The sequence below is a fragment of the Dendrobates tinctorius genome, unplaced genomic scaffold (assembly GCF_039654945.1).
Source record: "Dendrobates tinctorius isolate UK_male_01 unplaced genomic scaffold, ASM3965494v1 ptg000120l, whole genome shotgun sequence".
Taxonomy (NCBI): domain Eukaryota; kingdom Metazoa; phylum Chordata; class Amphibia; order Anura; family Dendrobatidae; genus Dendrobates; species Dendrobates tinctorius.
In genome coordinates this window covers 39,442,899-39,468,577 of record NW_027361788.1, presented here as the reverse complement: position 1 = coordinate 39,468,577, position 25,679 = coordinate 39,442,899, and the positions used below count along the sequence as shown (strand labels likewise).

General features: G+C 44.6%; 1 protein-coding gene across 1 annotated transcript in view; it reads left to right on the top strand.

Moving 5' to 3' along the window:
• CACNA1B (calcium voltage-gated channel subunit alpha1 B) overlaps positions 1 to 25,679 on the top strand; it is a 443,201-nt gene that overhangs the window by 214,110 nt on the left and 203,412 nt on the right. The gene's annotated exons all lie outside the window — the stretch shown is intronic.

The window sequence follows — 25,679 nt, the reverse complement described above, 5'->3', positions numbered from 1 at the left end:
CTTTCTTTTTTTTTTTCACAAACAGCGCCACTCTTTTCTATAGACTGTGTGCAGTATTGCAACTAGACCACATTAAAATTAATCACGCTTAGCTGCAATCCCAGGCTTACCCAATGGACTAGAGTGGCACTGTTTCTAAAAATTGTTTCCTTTAATACTTTACAGCCCTTTTGAGCAGAGAATTATAGATTTGGCCTACTTCATTTTGAACTATCCAAAGTTATCAAACTTGTAGATGGATGGTAAGGATAAAGCGACGGTAGCCTAGGCTTCTGGGCCAGGATAGATGATGTCACCACATGGACACCTGATGTCACTAAATGATCTGACAATACCAAATCAATCAAATCAAATCAAATTTATTATCGCCAAGTACATATTACATATATACAAGGAATTCTTTGTGGCAAAGAGGCAACATAATATATAACAACAGATACAACAAGTAACATCTAACAAGACAGATACAGTATATAGTCTACACATGACGATTTAATTGTTGAACAGAGAGTGGATAGAAGCTGTTCATATGGCGGTTGGTGCTGCATTTGGGGACTCTGAAGCGACGTCCTGAAGGGAGTAGTTGGAATGAGGAGTGTCCCGGGTGAGAGGGATCGGATGAAATTTTCAATGCGTGGGATCGAATACTCTTATCATAAAGATCCTGGATTTTAGGCAGGGGGGAGCCTATAATTCTCTCTGCTGTTCTGAAAGTCCTTTGTAAGCGGAGTTTGTCATGCGCAGTGGCTCCCCCATACCAGACTATCAGAGAGGAACAAATCACAGATCTGATGACAGCATTAAAGAATAAGATCAGCAGATTCTTAGACAAACCATATCTTTTCAGCTGACGCAGGAAGAACATCCTCTGTTGTGCTTTTCTTATAACAGCATCCACGTTTTTCCCCCATTTAAGATCATGAGAGATGATAACACCAAGGAATTTGGTCTCTGTGACCCTAAGAACCACTTCGTCATGGATGTAGATTGGAAGTATCTCATGTTGATCTTTCCTAAAATCCACAACCATCTCAGCAGTTTTTTTAGTGTTGAGTACAAGATTATTGGCTTTACACCAGTCACATATTCTTTCCACCTCACTCCGATACAAGTCTTCAGCATTTCCCCTGATGAGACCAATCAGTGTCATATCATCGGCAAATTTCAAGATTTTTACTGAGTCTGCTGAAGAGATGCAATCATTCGTATAGAGAGAAAACAGTAACGGGGACAAAACACACCCCTGAGGTGCCCCGATGTTTGTGACCAAGGTGTCCGAAGTGAATGGTCCAACTTTTACACTCTGTATCCTGGCTGTCAGGAAGTTATAAATCCACAAGCATAAGTTGAGAGGGACTCCAAGAGCTACCATTTTCTTATGAAGTAAATTCGGATCAATGGTATTGAACCCTGAGCTAAAGTCCATGAAAAGAATCCGGACATATGAGTGCCATTCATCTGTATGATCCAAAATGTACTTCAGTGCCAGATTGACAATGTCGTTTGCCGAACGATTCTCCTTATAGGCAAACTGAAGCGGGTCCCATAGCTTCTGCGTGAATTTTATCAGGTGGGACATCATAATTCTTTCGAAGACTTTCATAGCTACAGATGTGAGTGCTACTGGTCTATAGTCGTTCAACTCAGAGGATCCCACTTTCTTGGGGACAGGGATAATTGTGGAATTTTTCCAACACTGAGGTACAACGCACTCTTTCAGTGACACATTGTATATATTTGTCAGTATAGGGGCAAGCTGGGTAGCACATACTTTCAGACACATTGGAGATACACCATCAGGGCCAGGTGCCTTTTTGACCTTAAGTCCCTTCAGGATGCGTATCACCTCTGCCTCGGAGATCACTACTTGGGTGTTGCACAATGAATGATCTTTATATGAACAGACTGAGGAGCTTAGAGATGAATAGCCACTGTGTGTAGAGCTTGCCTCAAATCTGCAGTAGAATTCATTTAACTCTGCTGCCAGACTTCTGCTGGGGTTCACTATAGTGGGGTGGCTTTTATAATTGGTGACCTCTCTTAATCCTCTCCATGCAGATCTAGTATCTTTTGATGAGAACCTTTCCTCCAGAATCTTTGCATACTCGTGTTTGGCTAACTTGATCTCTTTAGATAGCGAGTTCCTAAGTTTCTTGAATTCAGTAATATCACCTGCTTTATAAGCCTCCTCTTTTCTCTTACGGATCAACCTGACTTTATTTGTAAACCACGGCTTGTTGTTTCCCCGAAAGTGGACAGATTTGGATGGAATAAACGTGTCTTCACAAAAACGGATATATGAGGACACTGCATCAACCCATTCATCCAGACCCGAGCATGTTTCCTCGAATACCTCCCAGTCCGTGCATTCAAAGCATGCTTGCAGTTGCAATTTTGCCTCCTCAGACCATGTCTTCTTTGTATAAACTGTAGGTTTGGATGTTTTCAACCTTTGCCTGTATGCTGGAATTAAATGAATTAGACAATGATCTGAAAAGCCCACTGCTGCTCTCCTCACTGCCCTGTAGGCCCCTTTTAAGACAGTATAGCAGTGATCAAGCGTATTGTTCTCTCTCGTGAAGCAGTTTATATGTTGAGTAAATTTGGGGAGATCCAGGTTGAGTTTTCCTTTGTTAAAGTCCCCCATTACGATCACAAATGCTTCAGGAGATCCTTTCTCCCATTCTGATATTTTGCAAGCTAATTCACCAATAGCAGCTTTAACAGATGCTTGAGGGGGAATATATACTGCAACCAGAACCATAGATGAAAACTCTCTTGGAGCGTAAAATGGTCTACAATTGAGTGCAAGGTACTCTAGATCTGGAGAGCAACCTTTTCCCAGTATGTTAACATCACAGCACCAGCTAGTGTTGATGTAGAGACATACCCCACCCCCCCTTTGTTTACCTGAAGCTACACAATCACGGTCAGCTCTGTAGATAACAAAACCAGGTAGATCCAGACTACAATCAGGGATGGTGTCATTCAACCAGGTCTCAGTAAAACAAAGAGCAGCTGAATTGGCCATATCAGATCTCATGTTACAAAGTAAGTTCAGTTCCTCCATTTTGTTAGATAAGGAACGGACATTAGCCAAGTGGAGTGAAGGAAGAGCTGTTCTGAACCCTCTCCTCCGAAGGCGTGCCAGGACGCCTCCTCTCCTACCTCTCTTGCAGTACACCTCCACAGGTTTCACAGAAGTAATGGATTTTATGTACTCAATTGTTGAATTAGCAATCATGCTCCAAGAAGGGGAGTCCATGAGAAATTGCGGATGATTCCAGAATAATAAATCGTCCCTTGAAATCATAAGAGTAGGTTTACAGAGTGCAGTGGCCATGACTACACTCAGCTTGTAGCTATAAAGACTGAACAGTCACAGCTTAGCAGAGTTAAATGTACAACTTTCCATAAAGGGTGCTCCCAGCACTGCTGGGGGGGAGGGCATGGGTGCAACAAGACAGGGACATCAGGGGACACGCCAACAGTCAGTCCAAACCTGCCCAGCTCACCCTTTCAGCTCCACCTGGATCACAAGATCTCCAGAACATCTCCAGCACCGCACACTCCACCAGCTTTCCTATCCCGGGATCATCTGCATTCTGGAAATGGGTACAAGGCAGGTAGCCAGCAGCTTCACTCTCTCCCAGCTGAAACCAGGCACGGAGCTCCACGAGGAAAGAAAGACACCGGTCCCAGCTGGTCGCAGTCTCCACACTACTCCCAGCTCTGCCGAATCCTGTAGCCCTACAGCTCCATGTGGACCACAAGATCTCCAGAACAACTCCAGCACCGCACACTCCACCAGGTTTCCTATCCTGGGATCATCTGCATGCTGGAAATGGGTACAAGGCAGGCAGCCAGCAGCTTCACTCTCTCCCAGCTGAATCCAGGCACGGAGCTCCACGAGGACAGAAAGACACCGGTCCCAGCTGATCGCAGTCTCCACACTACTCCCAGCTCTGCCGAATCCTGTAGCTACGCAATGGTGAGTGAACCAAAGGGAGAATTAACAATTAAACGGGGTAAAAAACTAAAAAACTCAGGAGCCTCATGCCAGAGCAGCCATCTCTCGGCTCTCCTCCTCCATGATCACATAGCATACAGCAGCTATCATACAGCAGCTATCATACAGCAGCTGATTTTTAGTAACCTGCCTAACAGACAACGTAAGGGTCCAGCCATGGGTTTATGGTGGACCCTCAGATGCTGGGACTATGAGGCACCACATAAGGGTCCAGCAATGGGTTTATGGTGGGCCCACAGCTGCTGTCATTATGAGACAATACTTAATTTCTTAAAGGGAATGTATTAATAACATAATTTTCATACATTTTTGATCATTTTTTATTTCAGTTTTTCATGTCAATCTCTAGATGACCAGTCCAGAAACCTAGTAGTTTTTACAGTGAGTGTCATAGTAGTCTTACACCTCCTGTTCTGTAGAGATCACTTCTCAGCGGTCATCTAATTATCATCATAGGCAGGATAACAATGAAAGCTAACATATAGCTCTGGCAAAAATTAAGAGACCATTGAAATTCTGGGGAAGAAAATAAAGGAACGGAACGTGCAGGTTGTTTTCTCATCAATCCACCCAGTCGATGGTCATGGCATCAGAAGATAGAATAGGATACTAGAGGTGAACAACTGGCTATGACGGTGGTGCAGGCAGCAAGGATTTGGATTCTTGGACCATGGCGTGAATTACCTCTACGATGGACTTCTCGCAAGAGATGGGATACACCTCACAAAACCTGGGAAACACACATTCGCCAGAAGACTTGCCACACTCATCAGGAGGGCTTTAAACTTGAAGAAGAGGGGGTGGGAGGAAAAGCAGCAGACAAGAACATGCAGCAGAAGGACAAACTAATCAAGGATACCAGATGTGGTAAAGAGGACCCAAGACAGGGTACTCAGAAGGAAGCTTCTTTCCTGCATGCTGACCAACGCAAGAAGCCTGACCAATAAGATTGAAGATCTGGAGTTGGTAATGTATGAGGAAAAATACGAAATAGTAGGAATAACTGAGACATGGTTAGACGACAGCTATGACTGGGCTGCTAACTTGCAAGGATATGATTTGTTTAGGAGGGATCGTAAAAAAAGGAAAGGGGGTGGAGTCTGTCTATATATAAAGTCCACTTTAAAGCCCACACTAAGAGAAGATATACAAGAGGGAAATTAAGAGGTGGAGTCTCTATGGGTGGAGATACAAGGAGGGAAAAGTAATAAAATCCTCATAGGGGTTTGTTATAAGCCACCAAATATAACAGAAACCACTGAAAATGTATCATTGAAACAGATAGACAAAGCAGCAAATTACAATGAGGTGATTATTATGGGCGACTTCAACTACCCCGACATAGACTGGGAAACTGAAACCTGCGTATCTCAGAAAGGGAACCAATTTCTGTCAGTGACCAAGGATAATTATCTGTCACAACTTGTGCAGGGCCCAACTAGAGGGACAGCCCTTCTGGACTTAATTTTAAGCCACAGGCCAGATAGAATAACAGAAGTACGAGTCAATGGGCACCTAGGGAACAGTGATCACAATATAATACAATTCCACTTGTCCTTCAGTAAGGTGCCCTGGAAGGGGGTTACAAAAACGCTTAATTTCAGGAAAGCAAAGTTTGATCAGCTTAGAGAGGACCTTCGCCGAATTGATTGGGTCAATGCTCTCAAAAATAGGAGCACAGAAAATAAATGGAAAATATTTAAATCAGTTTTACACACCCACTGCGAGCTAGCCATACCGTACAGAAATAAAAGGGCTAGGAACAGGAGAACACCAATGTGGCTAAATAAGGAGTAAAAAGGTTCAATAAAGAACAAGAACAAGGCATTTAGGAAGCTAAAACAAGAAGGCAATGAAGAAGCATTAAAAAGTTATAGAGGAAAAAATAAAATGTGTAAAAAAAACAAATACATTTAGCAAAAGTGGAAACTGAGAGACTCATTGCTAAGGAAAGTAAAACAAACCCCAAACTATTCTTTAATCATTTAAACAGTAAAATGATTAAAATTGATGGTGTCGGCCCTTTAAAGAACTATGAGGGTGAAGTCATAGAGAGCGATGTGGGAAAAAGCAAATGTTTTAAATACTTTTTTCTCAACAGTTTTCACACAGGAAAAGGATTTGCCAGGGGAAATGCAGAGTGATAATGTAAACTCCCCATTAAGTATTCCCTGCCTAACCCAGGAAGAAGTGCAGAACCGCCTTAGTAAGATTAAAATTGACAAATCACCAGGCCCTGATGGTATTCACCCTCGGGTATTAAGGGAGTTAAGTAATGTGATAGACAGGCTTCTATTCCTTATATTTAAAGACTATAGAAACAGGGTCTGTTCCTTTTGATTGGCGGCAAGCAAATGTGGTACCAATATTCAAAAAGGGGTGTAAAAGGGAACCTGGAAACTATAGGCCAGTAAGCTTAACATCTGTTGTGGGTAAAATTTTTGAAGGGTTTCTAACCATTATGGAATATCTCAATGTTAATAAATGTTTAACTCCATATCAACATGGATTTATGAAGGATCGCTCCTGTCAAACTAACCTGATCAGCTTCTATAAGGATGTAAGCTCTCAAATGGACCAAGGAGAATCATTGGATGTCATTTATCTCAACTTCTCTAAATCATTTGACACTGTCCCACATAAGATTGGTAAGTAAGATGAGAAAGCTTGGGCTAGGGGAAAATGTGTGTAGATGGGTAGGTAGCTGGCTTAGTGATAATAACCACTCTTTGTTTTCTAATGGTGCATACTCAGATTGGGCCAGGGTTACTAGTGGGGTACCACAGGGTTCTGTATTGGGCCCCCTACTATTTAATATATTAATGATCTAGTGGATGGCTTACACTGTAAAATATCAGTATTTGCAGATAATACAAAACTATGTAAGGTAGTTAACACAAAGGAGGACAGTTTGCAACTACAGACAGATTTGAGTAAATTGGAGAATTGGGCTGAAAAATGGCAAATGAGGTTTAACACAGATAAGTGTAAGGTTATGCACATGGGAAGGAGAAACATGCTACAATTACTTACTAAATGGGAAACTGCTGGGGAAATCAGACATGGAAAAAGACTTAGGCATCTTAGTCAATAAGAAGCTAAATTGGAGTGCCCAGTGTCAGGCAGCTGCCACCAAAGCAAATAGGGTCATGGGATGCATTAGAAGAGGTCTGGGGACACGAGATGAAAACATAATTCTCCCTCTGTACAAATCACTCGTCAGACCACACTTGGAGTATTGTGTACAATTTTGGACGCCGGTGCTCAAGAAAGACATTACTGAACTTGAAAGGGTTCAAAGGCGGGCTACTAAAATGATAAATGGAGTTGGATCACTACAATACCCAGAAAGGTTATCAAAATTAGGTCTATTTACTCTAGAAAAGAGAAGACTTAGGGGAGACCTAATATATATGTACAAGTATATCAGAGGGCAATACAGAGATCTCTCCAATGAACTGTTTGTACCAAGGACTGTGACAAGAACAAGGGGGCATTCTCTTCGTTTGGAGGAAAGACAATTTCTGCACCAGCATAGAAGAGGGTTCTTCACAGTAAGAGCAGTGAGGCTCTGGAATTCTCTTCCTGAGGAAGTGGTGATGGCCAACTCACTGAATGAATTTAAGAAAGGAATGGATGCTTTTCTTGTGAGTAACAGTATAGAAGGTTACGAATAACAGAATATTATAGGTAGCTGATTGACCCAGCTTAGGGGAAGGAATTTTTTTCCCTATGGAGAAAATTGGCTTCTACTCTGTGGGTTTTTTGCCTTCCCCAGGATCACCAAAGCAGAACAGCTGCACTAAAAATAGGCTGAACTAGATGGACATAAGGTCTTCCTTCAGCCTTCATAACTATGTTACTATGTTATTGCATCTGTCAGGAACACCGCACTCAACTTGCTCACTGAGCCAGTGCGCGTGTCCTGAGTAAAGCGAACTGTGCTCAACGATACCTGTGGAGCAGGCAGCAGCCAAGTAGATGTGTACCTCAGAGCCGCAGGACCTGAAGCACGTGACTGCTGGGGGCGTGGCCTAAACTCCAGGGAGCTAGGAGCAGTAAGAGAACTCCTAGCAGGGTAACTGCGAGACAAAGTTACCAAGGGGCATAGACAGGGAGAATAGTCAGGACGTAGCCAATGAGTCACACACAGAGATAGCTGCAAGGTACAAGAGGGGCGAGCAGAAAGTAGTCAGGTCACAGGCAATGAATCATACACAGAGATAATAACGCAGTACAGAATCAACAAGCAAACTCACAACGGGAAACAACCGGGTCAGAACCATATAAACAAGCTATAACAACAAACAGGCACAGGCACACAGGGGTCAGCACACTAGGCCCAAGGCAAAAGTATAACTGGCAGGGATTGAAGCTTCCCAGGGGTTTAAGAATCTCTCCCAGAACCAGAAAGAGGCCACCATTATTAACCCCATGTGTGCAGGTCAAAACCTGCACTGAGCTCCAGACATTAACCCCTGACGTGCAGCTCAAAAACCTGCACTGGGATCATGACAGCATCAAATCCCTGTCATGGGCAGCCCATTCTCCAGACCTGAACCCCATTAAAAACCTCTGGACTGTAATCAAGAGGATGATGGATAGTCACAAGCCATCAAACAAAGAAGAACTGCTTATTTTTTGGCGCCAGAAGCAGTTTGAAAGACTGGTGGAAAGCATGCCAAGACGCATGAAAGCTGTAATTAAAAATCATGGTTATTCCACAAAATATTGATTTCTGAACTCTTCCTGAGTTTAAACATTAATATTGTTGTTTCCAAATGATTATGAACTTGTTTTCTTTGCATTATTTGAGGTCTGAAAGCACTTTTTTTTTTTACATTTTGACCATTTTTCTTTGTCAGAAAAATAATATAAAATTTATTGCTTGGAAATTCAGACACATGTCAGAAGTTTATAGACTAAAAGAACAATTTACATTTTACTCAAAAATAAACCTATAAAGAGAAAAATCAGACAAACTGAACATTTGAAAGTGGTCTCTTAATTTTTGCGAGAGCTGTATATATAATAGATAACACGGGTTCCACCATTCACAAAAGGCAATATCACAGCTCACTTTCTCCATCTCCCTGCACAGTGACCTCTGCGCAGGTCACAGAGCATGCCCATAACACTCTCCCATAAAGGTCAATGAGTCATCTCCGTTTTTCAGTTTGCAATGGCTCTTTTGAATGCTGTAAAGTATTATGCAAAACTGCTGCTCAGGCAAGATGGCCAACTTCATAATCATGTACAGATAACAGAATAAGAAAATTCTACAATCAAAAATGTAAAAATCAATTGTCAAAAAAAAGGAAATATATCATTATTTACTGTAGTTTTACGTGACACCTAAATGCTTAGGAGGTCCTTGCCCATAAAAGACCTTTGTCTAAGAAGCCAAATTGCTTCCTGCGTCTTCAGAGCCGGTAGCCTGCTCCTGCGCAGTTGTCAGAGCCTAAGGGTGTGTGCACACGTTGCGGATTCTGCTGTGGATCCGCAGCGAAATTGGCCCTGCGGATCCGCAGCAGTTTCTGCTGCGTTGTACAATACCCTTTTAGTCTATGTAAATTGAAAACCGCAGTGCCCATGGTGCGGAGTTTTCCACGCGGATTTGCTGCGGATTTAAATCCGCAGAATGTCACTTCTTTGTGCGGATTCCGCAGCGGTTTGGCACCTGCTCCATGACAGGTGTCAAACCGCAGGGGAAAACTGCAGGTTAATCCGCACGAAATCCGCAGATAAACTGCAGGTCTTTTGACCTGTGGATTTACCTGCGAATTCAGACAAATCCGGCCAGAAAATTCCGCAGCAGAATCCGCAATGTGTGCACACACCCTTATACTGACATCACAAAGTAGTAATATAATATCTTCTGACATATTGCCATAGACGTGTCATTATAGAATTTCCCTTAGGCCCTGTTTACTTTGCATTGGTGGCTCCATTGGAAATTTTCGAAGATTTGTGGGAGGATTGGCGCTTTTCTTCTTCCTATCATGATGGCAGACACCATCCAGCAGCCATATATTGAGTAGCCACCAGGACCAGGTAGAAGACACTGGGAACAATCCTCCCTTTTTTTTTAAGAATATCTGCAATTATTTCAACATCATGCAACTTGGAACAAAACATTGTGGATGTAGCGCAGAACTTCTGCACATTAATTCTAATCAATCCATATCACAATTTAATCCCTTGTAATCTATATCTCTGTTCAGCGCTGCAGAATCCGCATGCTGGGAACCTAGATTAATACCAGTATAATTACAGCGAGGATTTGACTAACTGCATAATATTACAGGAAAACTATTACTAGGATTCAATTTTTCTCTACTTTGTATTAAATAAAATTGAATTTTGTGGTATATTTAACCAGTCGATGTGTGTACTCCTTGTATTAGCATTTTCCTGCTCTATTATAATGTCATTAGATATTTTTGTCGGTATTTCGATTTGGTTAAATTGGCAAAAGTTCATCTTATTGTTCCTTCTCCATACCGTCATATAGTGCCAATTCTACGTACGGCCCACATGATCTTGCCATACGGTGCCCAAATAATATATAGTATTAAACTAATACTCATGGGTATAATACTTCTATATAATTCCTACACACTATGGCAAAAAAATACCCAAATAATACAGCCATCCCCAGCTCTGATAACGGATTTATGATTCTGAGAAATACACTTTGTCAGAAGTGTGAGATAGATATTGATTGTGGAAGAGTATGTATTCATCCATGGGGGTTTGGGTGAAGAGACCCCTCACATCACTGAAACAAAGGGCAAAAGCCCCCAGCTGAGAGCTGCTGTCTCCCAACACTGAGCACGGACTCAAGTTTGTGAGTTTTCTTCTGCAAATAAGAAGAGGAACACTTTGCTCCATCATGTTAGTGATCGGTAGGGGTTTCAGCACCTGAACCCTAAGTGATCGGCTGCCATGTCTCTAGGTTTTTGGAGAGTTCAGCTACACTTTTTCCATACATAAAATCTTAAAATTAAAAGATTTGTCCAGAGAAAGCAAGTTATTACATAGCCCCAGATGAGTAGCTGATCGGTGGGGCTTTCAACCGTTGGGACCAACACCAATCAGCAGAATGAGGTTGATTTATCTCATTACATAACGGAGCGGCCAATCCTTTTATTCTCAATGGTGCTGGCAAAAGTCAAGAACAGCATTAGGAAGGAGATGAATGATAAAGCAACTGAGCACTAATGCTCCAATCCAATAGACATTAAAATTCCCCATTCTGTCGATCGGTGCAGGTCCCAGCCACCTAAGGATAGGTGATAGCTTATTTTCCCTTTGGACAACACCTTTAAGGAGACTTGCTTTTAATGACAAATTATGCATTCGCTCATGTCGGGTCCAGGATGCTGGGGAATAGGGAGCAGTTTTTGGAAGTCTTCACACACATGCAGGAGTATACAGTAACTATAGAGGGTGCATGTGTTACACTTGCATCTGGACATTGAAGACTAGGGAAGATCAAAACTTCTCTTTGGCCCATATGAGAAAACCAGTACTATTAAAGACATGTGATAGTTGCGGGTCTTGCTGATGATTTTGTATTGAAGCCCACCAAATCTGCAGCCACATATAGTCACCAGTGGTTTGTATCCCTTCCCATGTTACCGGCAAGTTCTCCAGTGCAAGGATCACTCCAAACATCTCCTGTCTGTTGGGAAATTGGAGTTAACAGCTCCTGAATTTTTTGGTATTTAGTGGTTAGACCTCAGCATATATTACGATGTAGTGATGGGTTTCTTATGATATGAGCAAACCTGACTGGAATATTGGACATAAAAGTGGCCGCGGTTTTGAATAATCGTGTTCACCATCAGATCCGATACACGACTCACTTTGTAAGAGAAGCAGACAACGGCCTCGGCTCCCGCGTTAGTCACGAGCGCAATGGCTGCAGATATAAAGCGGCCGTTTACTCATTTACGAGACACCCACTGAATTTGTGCTCGCAGACGCTTCGGAGGATTCCCCCAGTGGAAACATAGCTCTTTGCAGGAATGTCAGGAGCAGCTGATTCCAGGCATCAGCCAACTCTCAGAGACGCCTGCTCGGTGTCTTACCACATCAGGGCCAGATCCTGGTCATACTGACACACAAAGCAGGTCCATTACAGATGGATTACCCATAGCCTGTGCCAGCCACTTTCCCCCTTGCTCACTAATCAATAACTTATCGATCCTTCAGTTCATGGAGGCGGGTGGAGATTTCGGGATTAACCCTTTGCACTATTTTTAAAGGCATTCAGCCAACTGAAGCCAAACCTTCACTGCAAATACAAGCTTTTTATGTTAATTAATGCAAAAAGGAAGCAATGGAGGGAATCCAGCTCAGGAAGCAACCATCCTAATTTTTGCTAGGCTTCTCCCAAAATAAGAACACTGAGACAAACCAATTTCGGAAACACAACAAGCGGTAAAAATGAATGGAAACAAGCACTGTGGCCGACTGTCCTACGATGGTGGGGTACAGTAGCGCTAGGATCAGAGCTTTACACTCACACAAATATACTTACATACATGCAGTGTACACACGTATATACAAAAGGCACACACATACATGAACATTAATCACACATTACACAGATATTCATTAACATCACTCACTTACACTCTGTGGTGTTAAGTTTGAGCACCCGCATCTTAATCATTGAATTCAGGTTTCTCATTCAGTCCCATTGTCCCCAGTGTATACATCTCATCTGGCCCTTTCACCACCACCATCCTGATGTATAACTTCCGACCCCTCGGTCGCTCCAGTGTATAACATCCAGCTCCTTACCCCTGATGTATAACATCTGGCTTTACGACCCTGCTGTATAGCATCTGGCCCCCTTGCTCTAGCCCCCCCCCTGTATAACGTATAACATCCAACTCATCACCCCTGGTGTATAACATCTGGCCCCCTCGCTTCCTGTGTATAACATTCATCTCCTCACTCCTGTTGTATGGCATCTGGCCCTTTCGCACGTGGTGTATAACATCCAGCTCCTCACCTCTAGTGTATAACATCTGGCACCCTCGCCCCCAGTGTACAACATCCAGCCCCTCACCCTTGGTGTATGACATCTGGCCCCCTCGCATGCGGAGTATAACATCCAGCCCCTCTCCCATGGTGTATAACATCCAGCCCCTCGCCCCAGGTGTATAACATACAGCCCCTCACCCCTGGTGTATAACATCCAGCCCCTTAACCCTGCTGTATAATATCTGACTCCACCACCGCAGGGTAGAATGTCTGGCTCCATGACCCCAGTGTATAACATCTGGCCCCCTCGACCACAGTGTATAACATAGAGCCCCTCACCCCTGGTGTATAACATCTGGCGACCCTGGTGTATAACATCTGGCCCCCTTGCTCCCAGTATATAACATCTGGCCCCCTCGCCCCATGTGTATAACATCCAGCCCTTCACCCCTGGTGTATAACATCCAGCCCATCACCCCTGGTGTATAGCATCTGACTCCATGACCCCAGAGTATAACATTTGGCCCCCTCGACCACAGTGTATAACATCTAGCCCCTCACCCTTGGTGTATAACATCTGGCTCCACGACCCTGGTGTATGACATCTTGCACCCTCGCTCCTGGTATATAACATCCAGCCCCTCACCCCTGGTGTATAACATCTGGTTCCCTCGCTCTTGGTGTATAACATTCATCTCCTCACCCCTGGTGTATGACATCTGGCCCCCTTGCACGTGGTCTATAACATCCAGCTCCTCACCTCTAGTGTATAACATCTGGCACCCTTGCTCCCGGTGTACAACATCCAGCCCCTCACCCCTGCTGCATAACATATGGCTCCACGACCCTGGTGTATAACATCCATCCCCTCAAACCTAGTGTATAACATCTGGACCCAACCCCCTCCGGTCCGGTGTATAAAATCCAGCCCCTCGCCGCCAGTGTATAACATCTGGCCTCCTTGCCCCCCGGTGTATTACATCCGTCCCCCTCGCCCCTGGTGTATATAATTTGTCCCCCTTGCCCCCGGTGTATAACATTCGGCCCCTGACCATGCCATCTACCTTTACTAACATGTGACAGACCAGCTGATGGTGCAGAGCTCAGTGATTATTATTATTATTTATTTATATAGCGCCATTAATTCCATGGTGCTGTACATGAAAAGGGGGGTTACATACAAAGTTATAGATTAGCAGTAAACAAATTTACAATGACAGACTGGTACAGAGGGGAGGGGACCCTGTCCTTGCGGACTTACATTCTACAGGTTAGTGGGGAAGAGACAGAAGGTCGGGGGTGCAGCAGCTCTGGTGGTGATGAGGCGGCAGCTCAGGCGGTGGTGAAGCGGCAGAATGGTCATTGCAGGCTGTAAGCTTTCCTGAAAAGATGGGTTTTCAGTTTCCGTTTGAAGGATCCGAGGGTGGTGGATAATCGAACGTGTTGAGGCATGGCATTCCAGAGGATAGGGGATATTCGGGAGAAATCTTGGAGGCGGTTGTGTGAGGAACGAATAAGAGTGGAGGAGAGTAGGAGGTCTTGGGAGGATCGAAGATTACGTGAGGGAAGATATTGGGAGATTAGTTCAGAGATATAGGGAGGGGAAAGGTTGTGGATGGCTTTGTAGGTCAGTGTTAGTAGTTTGAACTGGATTCGTTGGGGAATTGGGAGCCATTGAAGGATTTGCAGAGGGGGGAGACAGGGAAGTAGCGAGGAGAGAGGTGGATTAGTCAGGCAGCAGAATTGAGGACAGACTGGAGTGGTGCAAGATAGTTAGCAGGGAGGCCACAGAGGAGAGTGTTGCAGTATTCAAGGGGCGAGATATTGAGGGCATGTACAAGAGTTTTAGTAGATTGAGGACTGAGGAAGGGATGGATTCTGGAAATATTTTTGAGTTGGAGGCGACAGGAGGTGGCAAGAGATTGGACGTGTGGTTTGAAGGACAGGGCAGAGTCAAGAGTTACTCCGAGGCAGCGGATTTCAGGTGCGGGAGAGAGCGTGATGCCGTTTACCATAATAGTGAGATCAGGTTGGGAAGATGCGTGAGATGGAGGAAAGATAATGAGTTCAGTTTTGTCTACGTTGAGTTTTAGGAAGCGAGAGGTGAAAAAGGAGGATATGGCTGATAGGCACTCCGGGATTCTGGACAGCAGAGAGGTGACATCTGGGCCAGAGAGGTAGATCTGAGTGTCATCTGCATACAGGTGGTACTGGAAGCCATGAGACTTTATGAGTTGTCCTAGGCCAAGAGTATAGATGGAAAAAAGTAGGGGTCCCAGTACAGAGCCTTGGGGGACTCCAACAGAGAGGGGGCGGGATGAGGAGGTAGTGTGGGAGTGGGAAACGCTGAATGTGCGGTCAGAAAGGTATGAGGAAATCCAGGACAGGGCAAGGTCTTTGATGCCAAGGGAAGAAAGAATCTGTAGCAGTAGGCAGTGGTCAACTGTGTCAAAGGCAGAGGACAGGTCAAGAAAGAGGAGGATGGAGAACTGTCTGTTAGCTTTGGATGTAAGTCATTAGTAATTTTGGTCAGGGCAGTTTCAGTGGAGTGGTGGGGGCGGAAGCCAGATTGCAGGATGTCAAGCAGGGAGTTAGATGAGAAGTGGGAGGAAAGTTGAGCATGGACATGCTGTTCAAGGAGTTTGTAAGCAAACGGGAGCAGTGATATGGGGCGATAACTGGGCATAGCAGTTGGGTCAAGGTTTGATTTTTTGAAGATGGGTGTTATGGTGGCATGTTTGAAGGCAGAGGGGAAGGTACCAGAAGTTAGGGATAGGTTGAAGAGATGGGCTAGGGCTGGAATGATCATGTTAGTGAGGTTGGGGAGCAGGTGTGAAGGGATGGGGTCAAGTGCACAGGTGGTGAGGCATGATTTGGAAAGGAGATGAGTAAGCTCTCCTTCAGTGATGTTGGAGAGGGAGGTTATTAGGGAAGGGCGGAGGTCTGGTTTGTGGAGTGGTTGGGGTGGTGGAACTGTAAAGGTTTGCCTTGTTAGGTCAATCTTGTTTTTGAAGTAGGTGGCAAAGTCCTCGGCAGAGACGAGGGGAGTTGGAGATGGCAGTGGTGGGCGGAGGAGAGAGTTGAATGTGCTGAAAAGTTGTTTTGGGTTGTGGGATAATGAAGAGACAAGGTTTGTGAAATAGGTCTGTTTAGCAGAGGTGAGGGCTGATTTAAAGGCAAGTGTGGCTTGTTTGAAAGCAGTGAAGTCGTCTGACAGGCGTGTTTTCTTCCAACGCCGCTCCGCGACCCTGGATGCTTGTCGAAGTTTTTTGGTGAGGTTGTTGTGCCAGGCTTGCCTATTGGTTTGTCGCACTTTGCCATGCATGAGAGGAGCGACTGAGTCTATGGCTGATGTGAGGGTGGCGTTGTAGAAAGCAGTGGCACTGTCCGTGTTGTGGAGTGAAGATATGGAGGACAGAGGTAGAAGAGAGTCTGAGAGTCTGTGGATGTCTAGGTGTGCGAGGTTTCTGCGAGGATGTGCTAGTGGCTGGACATGGGGGGGCAGGTGAGAAGGAAATGGATGAGAAGGTGAGTAGATGGTGGTCAGATAGGGGGAAGGGAGAGGTTGTGAGATTACATAGGGAATAGAGGCGGGTGAAGATGAGGTCTAATGTATGTCCATCTGTGTGGGTGGCTGTGGAGGACCACTGAGTAAGTCCAAAGGTTGAGGTAAGTGACAGGAGTTTGGAGGCTGCTGGCTGGGGGGTGTCAATGGAGATGTTGAAGCCCCCCCATGATGATGGTGGGGATGTCAGCAGAGAGAAAGTGGAGGAGCCAGGTGGAGAATTGGTCGATGAAGGCAGTGACTGAGCCCGGTGGTCGGTATATGACAGCCATTTGGAGATTAGAGGGAGAGTAAATACGGACAGAGTGAACCTCGAAAGAAGGGAGGATAAGGGAGGGTGGGGGTTGGATAGGGTTGAAGGAGCATTTTTTAGAAAGGAGGAAACCCACTCCTCCACCTTGTCTGTTGCCAGGGCGAGGAGTGTGGGTAAAGTGGAGGCCACCATAACTCAGTGCCGGGGAGGCCGTGTCATGGGGTGTTAGCCATGTCTCAGTGACGGCCAGGAAGGAAAGCTTGCGGGAGGTAAAGAGGTCGTGGATCATGTGGAGCTTGTTGCAGATGGAGCGAGCATTCCAAAGTGCTCCAGAAAGTGGGTGCGGGAGGGAGGGGGTCAGTGGCACAGGTTTTAAGTGTGAGGGATTGTGGTATTTTGTCTTAGTGTGAGAAAGATAGGGGTGGGGATTAGTGGGATGTATGAGGCAGGGGTGGCCAGGATTGGGGGATATGTCACCAGCAGTGAGAAGAAGCAGAGAAAGGGAAAGCAGGTGGGTGAAGGAGAGTGATCGTCTTGTATTGTATTTTAGTAGGAGAGGTCTGAGGTTAAGGAGTATGTCTGCTGATAAAGCGAGGTGGGGGGTAAGAGAGAGGGGGAGATAGTTATTTGGTTCGAGGGTGCAGGGGTTTGGGGATAGCGAAGGAGAGTGAAAATTAGTGGAGCAAAAACGGTGATGGCAAATGTGAGCATGGTTAAAGAGCAGAGTAAAAAAAAAAAAAGCAAGTAAAGTCTGAAAGCAGTGGTTAGTCTTACCGTCTGACCGATTTCTGGACTCTTTCTGGTATATTTCTCATGTAACACTTTAAATATGTCACTTTAAGGCTAAGTTCACACGTACCGGAACTCTCGCGGAAATTACCGCGAGAATTCCGGAATTCCATTCCGCCGGAAAATCGCATTTTAAATTTCCGTGATTTTCCCGCGGAAAAACTAGCATTTTGCAAGCGTATTTAGCTTGCAAAATGCTAGCGTTTTCCAAGCGATCTATAGCATCGCTTGGAGAACTGATTGACAGGTTGGTCACACTCGTCAAACATAGTGTTTGACAAGTGTGACCAACTTTTTACTACTGAGGCCGCCTATGCAGCATCAGTAGTAAAAGATAAAATGCAAAAAAAAAAATGGTGTTATTCTTACCTTCCGACGTCCCGCGCAGCCGTTCCCAGTAATCCTTTGCGAAAATGTCCGCGATGACGTTCGTTCTCGCAGGATCGCGATGTCTCTCGGTAATTCGCGATGACAGCGAGGCTTCGCGATCCCGCGAGAACGAACGCCATCGCGGGCATTTTCAAAAAGGATCACTGGGAACCAGAGAGTGGAGAGAAGCGGGAAGGCAGCGCGGGACGTCGGAAGGTGAGAATAACAATATTTTTTATTTTAAATTCTATTTTTTACAGGGATATGGTACCCAAAGCCCGGAGGACAGTCTCCTCTCCTCCGGACCGTGGGTACCATCCGCAAATGTTCTGCTTACTTTCCGCATGGTGTGCACAGCCACATGCGGGAAGTAAGCGGAACAATGCATTCCTATGGGTGCGGGATCGCCGCGATTCCGCAAAATTAATGAGCATGCTGCGGTTTTTACCGCGAAGCGATTCCGCCTCGGTAAAAACCGCAGCATTAGTACAGCATTGCGGAATCCCATAGGAATGCATGGGATGCTTATTTTTCGCGTTTTCGCGGCAAAATCGCGCGGTTAAAACCGCCGCGGAAACGCGAAAAAAAACGCCACGTGTGAACTCAGCCTAAATGATGTCGCATCTGACCAAGGTCATATCTGACCTGCTCTGTTCAAACTTATACCATTCAAATGTCCATGAAATGAAGCCAGGTGAGTGAGGGAGGGAGGAGGAGGCTGGAGGATGGTTCACAGCAGGGGGCAATTAATAGATTGCAGTTAATGGGACATTTGACTAGCATCAAAGTTGAAGAAAGAGGTGGGATAAAATGGAAGGATGGAAGGTGTGAGGAGCATGGGTATATCAATATGCATACAGTCAATTTGAAGTATGATACATGGAATTAAAGTCAGGGGAAAAAACAGAGTGCAGACATACCATTTAAAAACAGAGGGTGAACAATGCATGAGGGTTCAGTGAGTATTTAGCAGACATACCAATTAAAAACAGAGGGTGAACAATGCATGAGGGTTCAGGGGTTCAGTGAGTATTCAGCAGACATACCTGTGGATGAAAGCAGATGGATCAGGACATGGCAGCATGAAGGAGAATATACCATGGTTTATCAGTCTGGTATATTTCTCATGTATCACTTTAAATATGTCACTTCAAATGATGTCACATCTGACCAAGGTCATATCTGACCTGCTCTGTTCAAACTTATACCATTCAAATGGTATAAGTGATACCAGAGTGGTCCTATAATAGGTCCTATAATAGGTTCCATAATGGTCCTATAATAGGTTACACCGTGGTAACAAGTCCGTTCATGACATTTCTTCCCTCCTAAATCTTCCCCCATCACCTGTTAGTGATATTATTGAGAAGTGGAAGGAACGGCAGCAACTGAGCCACTAAGTAATGTTACAGAGCGGGGTTACGAGTGCTGAAGAGCAGAGGGCAGAAAAGTCACCAACGCTCTGCTGACCCCATAACTGCAGAGTCCAGACCTCCTCTGATATTAACGTCAGCACATACATTGTACCACCACCAGTAGCTTAATGGCCAAGCAGCCGCATGCAGCCTTACATCACCAAGCACAATGATGAAAAAAGGTCTTCATCTTGATTTAGTATGAGCTAGAATGGAGATTACCTCTCGTCCAATATTACGGTCTGATTTCACAAATGCTTATCTGCATGAAGGGGCAAAAATTCCCAGAGACACTTCCATATTCTTGTTGAAATCCTCCCCAGAAGAGAGGAAGCTGTTGTAACTGCAAATGTCAATGGATGTAATATGGGAAATCATAAAAACTCCTGTAGGTGTAATGTGGAGGTGTCCCGATAATTTTGTTCATAAAGTGTCCTTCTGCTGTAGAGCCATTACATTACAGCTGTGAAAAGCCAGAAAGGTTCTGAGCTGTTCTCAGCATTTCCTTCCCATCTCCTACTTTATTGATCAAATTACAACAGCCGAAAAGAAGCTCTGGCCGTTGTAACAGATTTTTTGTAGTACAGATGGGATTGGAAATACAGGCATTCAAGTAGAAACCAAGATCCTGAATCTCCAACTGACAGAGGGAGGAAAGTGCCCTGGCTGCTGCTGCCACCATTGCAATGCTTCTGGTAGGATCTCCATTTGGTTTCTCTTAGGCTAGTTTCACACTTGCTTTTTTTTGCAGCGCGTTTTTCCCGCAAAAAAACGCATTAAAAAAACGCATACAAATGCATACAAACGCTGCGTTTTTTTCCAGCATTTTAATGCGCATGCAGGAAAAAAACGCAGCGTTTTTGCGCGTTTGTATGCGTTTTTTGTGCGTTTGCGTTTTTTTACAGATTTTGGAAAAACCCCACAAAAAAGAAAAAACAACCATTCAACAACACACAAGACCAATGGGACTTCATTGTGGGTGTGGTATGTTAATATATATAGACCCTGTCTACAGTATTCTTCACATTTGCTTGATTCTTCTCGTGACCATGGATCTGCGCTGGAAGAGTTTTCACTTCAACTTGGATTTGGACATCGCGATGGCTCAGGCGTATGCAGTTGCTTGCCATGAACAAAGGAAGAGAGAGAGGCAGCGAAGACGGCGGCGTATGTGGATACATCCGATTGTTGAACTCCGGGAGAGCCGTGGGGCATACCACACCCTCTACAGCGAGCTACGTGCAAACCCGGAGAAATTTACTGATTATATCCGGATGTCCCACGAAAGTTTCATGGATTTGCTTGCTCGTGTCCAACAATCCATCCGGAGACAGGACACACAGCTCCGTCGTGCGATTCCTCCTGAGGAACGGCTACTGGTGACATTACGGTATGTTTTAAAAACAAAGGGGTGTGGTCTGATGTTTTTTTTTGTAAATTTAGTATTCAAAACCTTGGGTAATTAGTTTTCGTGAATGTACTAATATTTTTTTTTATAGTTTTTAAAAATAATATACATAAATATTAATTTTACTTCTTTGTCTGTTCACAGATTCCTGGCGACTGGAGAAACCCTATCCTCACTACACTTCCAGTACCGTATTGGAATCTCTACCTTGTCTGGAATTGTTGCTGACACCTGCCGGGCTCTCTGGAATGTTCTTTGCCCAGAATTTATGCCCCTGCTCACCGCTGAAAAGTGGATGGAAATTGCTGACAAATTCTGGACAGTATGCAATTTTCCCAACTGTTTGGGAGCTGTTGATGGGAAACACATACGGATCATCAAACCCCAAAGAACGGGATCTGAGTACTATAATTACAAAAAGTACTTTTCAATAGTACTCATTGCAATTGCGGATGCCGGATGTATGTTTGTAGCAGTGGACATTGGAGCATTTGGCCGTGGTAATGACTCGCAGGCTTTTAAAAACTCAGACATGGGCCGGAGGTTGTATGGCAACCAATTTAATTTCCCTATGCCACGGCCTCTTCCTCACACCGAAGCTCCGCCACTGCCCTTTGTAATGGTTGGCGATGAGGCTTTTCAAATGTGCGGAAACTTACTGAAACCCTACTCCAGCCGGGACTTGGACCACACCAAAAAAATTTTTAATTACAGGCTGACCAGGGCCAGAAGAACTGTCGAGTGTGCTTTTGGGATTCTTGTTTCCAGATGGCAAATTCTGGGCACGGCCATTAATCTTAAACTTGAAACAGTCGATGAGGTGGTGAAGGCCTGTGTGGTTCTACATAACTTTGTGATGGCTAAAGAGCACCCGACCTTTGAACTGGACGATGATGCTCCTAACCCATTGCCTGAATTCACTCAGCACACTCTCAGGTCATCCGTTGAAGTTGGCCAAATGAGGGACAAATTTGCGGCCTACTTTATTTCTGATGTAGGACGGGTGCACTGGCAAGATGAAATGGTGTAATGTTGTTGTTTATGGTAATAAAAATCCTTATTTGATACCATTACTGAGTGCACTATATTTTTTAAACTCCAATTAATTAAAAAACTTCCCATGTATAACTGAATTTTTTTATGTTCACACACCTGGGCAGGTAAATACACATATGAGTTAAAATTCAGCATTGCTAGTCTGCGTGAAATATATTGGAATGAGCAAAGCTGCAGGCCATGAATCATGAAACCATTTTTTTTTCAATCGAAAATTGTGCAACTAGTTTAAAACAAAGTATGTGATTTTCTCAAAACACAACCCTCAAAACCCAACCCCAATGAAAGTCCATGGGGAATACAAGTCAGCATTGAGTGGATGAATGTAATCTGCTCATGTAATCTGCTCCATTACAAGTTATTACACTAGGCCTTGGAATGACTATACTAGGCCGTGGTATTTCAAATATGAGTATAGTAGGCCTTGGGGCTAGTAGTATAGTAATATGTGAAATACCACGGCCTAGTATAGTCATACCAAGGCCTACTGTAATAACTCGATTTTTAACAACTAGCATCTTGTTTCACAAAAAACAAAGTGGTGAAACTAGAAAGAAACTTATTTTTTAGACAAGTTTCAACAATTTGTTTTTCATGAAACCAGATTCTATTTGGTAAAACTAGAGTTATTACACTAGGCCTTGGAATGACTATACTAGGCCGTGGTATTTCAAATATGAGTATACTAGGCCTTGGGGCTAGTAGTATAGTAATATGTGAAATACCACGGCCTAGTATAGTCATACCAAGGCCTACTGTAATAACTCGATTTTTAACAACTAGCATTTTTAACAACTAGCATCTTGTTTCACAAAAACAAACTGGTGAAACTAGAAAGAAACTTATTTTTTAGACAAGTTTCAACAGTTTGTTTTTCATGAAACCAGATTCTATTTGGTAAAACTAGAGTTATTACACTAGGCCTTGGAATGACTATACTAGGCCGTGGTATTTCAAATATGAGTATAGTAGGCCTTGGGGCTAGTAGTATAGTAATATGTGAAATACCACGGCCTAGTATAGTCATACCAAGGCCTACTGTAATAACTCGATTTTTAACAACTAGCATTTTTAACAACTAGCATCTTGTTTCACAAAAAACAAACTGGTGAAACTAGAAAGAAACTTATTTTTTAGACAAGTTTCAACAGTTTGTTTTTCATGAAACCAGATTCTATTTGGTAAAACTAGAGTTATTACACTAGGCCTTGGAATGACTATACTAGGCCGTGGTATTTCAAATATGAGTATAGTAGGCCTTGGGGCTAGTAGTATAGTAATATGTGAAATACCACGGCCTAGTATAGTCATACCAAGGCCTACTGTAATAACTCGATTTTTAACAACTAGCATCTTGTTTCACAAAAAACAAACTGGTGAAACTAGAAAGAAACTTATTTTTTAGACAAGTTTCAACAGTTTGTTTTTCATGAAACCAGATTCTATTTGGTAAAACTAGAGTTATTACACTAGGCCTTGGAATGACTATACTAGTCCATGTTATTTCACATATGACTATACTAGCCCTTGGGTTGGTTTTTAACATGTATTTACCCATCAGTGTGTGTGAGCGGCGCAAACAACATTAATGAAACTTATTAATGGTGAACCACAAATTTAAATTTATTTTTTATCACAAAAAAAAAACTAAAAATTATTTTTTACGGCGTTTGGGGGCAGATGGTTTCAATTTGGGGGTGTGCAGGGAATATGCAACACTTGCAGTTGAAGATGGTGTTTGAGGGGAAGGGGCAACAAAACTTGTGGGGGAAGGTAGTCCAGTTAAGGGAATTAAACTTGGAACACTTGTAGGAGAGGAAATCTGTTCAGTTACATTAGTTGTAATGGCATGTCGCCGTAGGCTTGTGTGCCTGGACCGACTTTGGCCCAATGCCCGCCTTGATTGATTTCGCCTTGAAGTAGGGGCAAATATGGAATGTAGGTCCCCCGTCTGCTGGTATGGCTGCTGCTGCTGAGGTGGCGGCTGCTGCTGCAGAGGTGGCGGCTGCTGCTGAGGTGGCGGCTGCTGCTGAGGTGGCGGCTGCTGCTGAGGTGGCTGCTGCTGCTGAGGTGGTTGCTGCTGCTGCTGAGGTGGCGGCTGCTGCTGAGGTGGCTGCTGCTGCTGAGGTGGCAGCTGCTGCTGAGGTGGCTGCTGCTGCTGAGTTGGCTGCTGCTGCTGAGGTGGCTGATGCTGCTCTTCGTTGTCAGTGCTCGTCCTTGCAGGAGGACTGGTGGCGGCAGTGATGGCCCAGGTTTGCAGAGTGGTGGTGGCAGGGCTACTACATGTTGTTGTAGCGGCAGGGCTGTTCCATGTTTGCCTAGTGGTGGCTGAGCTCCACGCATGCATGGGATTGGCGGTGGTGCTCCAGACAGGAGCAGCGCTTGCCATGGTGGTGTCGGTGAAGTGACCAGCTGCACTCAGACTTGTGGTGGTGTAACGGTGGGTGTCCTGGCTTTGAATAGAGGTGTCCGTGCAGTGGTATGCAGCACAAGTCGGTAGTGAGGTGAAGCGAGTCAATGGTGGCACAGGTGGAAAGGACACCACTGACTGCTGACCGTACCGATTATGCTGCATAGCCTGCAAGAAAGCATTGTTGCAGGCCTGCAGCACATTCAGCTGTTGATCAGGACTAAGGTGTTCCGCCATGCCCTTTTCAATCTTACTAAAAAAATGGTGTGCTGGTCTGTTGAGGTCGGCCTCCAGACGGTCAAGGCGCTGTTCTACAGAATTGAAGCGGTGTTCAAAGTGGTTAAAACCACGTTCCATGAGTGCAAAACCGCTTTCAACTCTGTCGGACAGTGACTTGAGGCTGGAATTAAATGTCTCGCTCAAATGCATAAACTCGGGCAAGACATTCCTGTCCAAGGCCCTCTGCCGCTGGCGGGTAGTGCCCGCATAACCAGTGGCAGAGACCTGGGACAGGGGAACACCTGATGGCCCAGCTTCCTGGTCACCAGCTGTGTGTGTGGCTGACCTGCAAGGTGCTTCCTGGCTGTCGGATGGCTGGGACGGGTCAGAGGACGTCCGAGGAAGGACCGCTCCAGGGCCAGGTTGCAGGGTGCTGCTCCAGGTGCTGTGGAAGAAAGGAAAATCATTACTACCATGCCTTTACAAGAAGCATCAGCTGTGGATTAGAAAAACACAGATTAATAAAAATAAAAACCCAAAATGTATAATACTTACGATCTTGTGGCAAGGACCGGTCTTAGGAACTGCAACGCGTGATAGTGACGGTATCTAGTTCTGGTCCTTGACGCAGATCCACTGCGAACCTGGCCCTCAGCACGAACATCACTGTTGAAGCGGTCCTTGATCGAACGCCAACGTGTTCGGACTTTGTCCACTGTTGATAAAAAAAAACAGTGCCGTCAAGGACAACAGTCACTGCGGCACAATGTAGCAATACAATACTCAAAGCAGTCACTGTAGACCCCGATGACACTGTTGGGTTTCCTGCTAGAATACGCCAAGCACGAAACCCAACAGTGCCGTCAAGGACAACAGTCACTGCGGCACAATGTAGCAATACAATACTCAAAGCAGTCACTGTAGACACCGATGACACTGTTGGGTTTCCTGCTAGAATACGCCTAGCACGAAACCCAACAGTGCCGTCAAGGACAACAGTCACTGCGGCACAATGTAGCAATACAATACTCAAAGCAGTCACTGTAGACCCCGATGAAACTGTTGGGTTTCCTGCTAGAATACGCCTAGCACGAAACACAACAGTGCCGTCAAGGACAACAGTCACTGCGGCACAATGTAGCAATACAATACTCAAAGCAGTCAC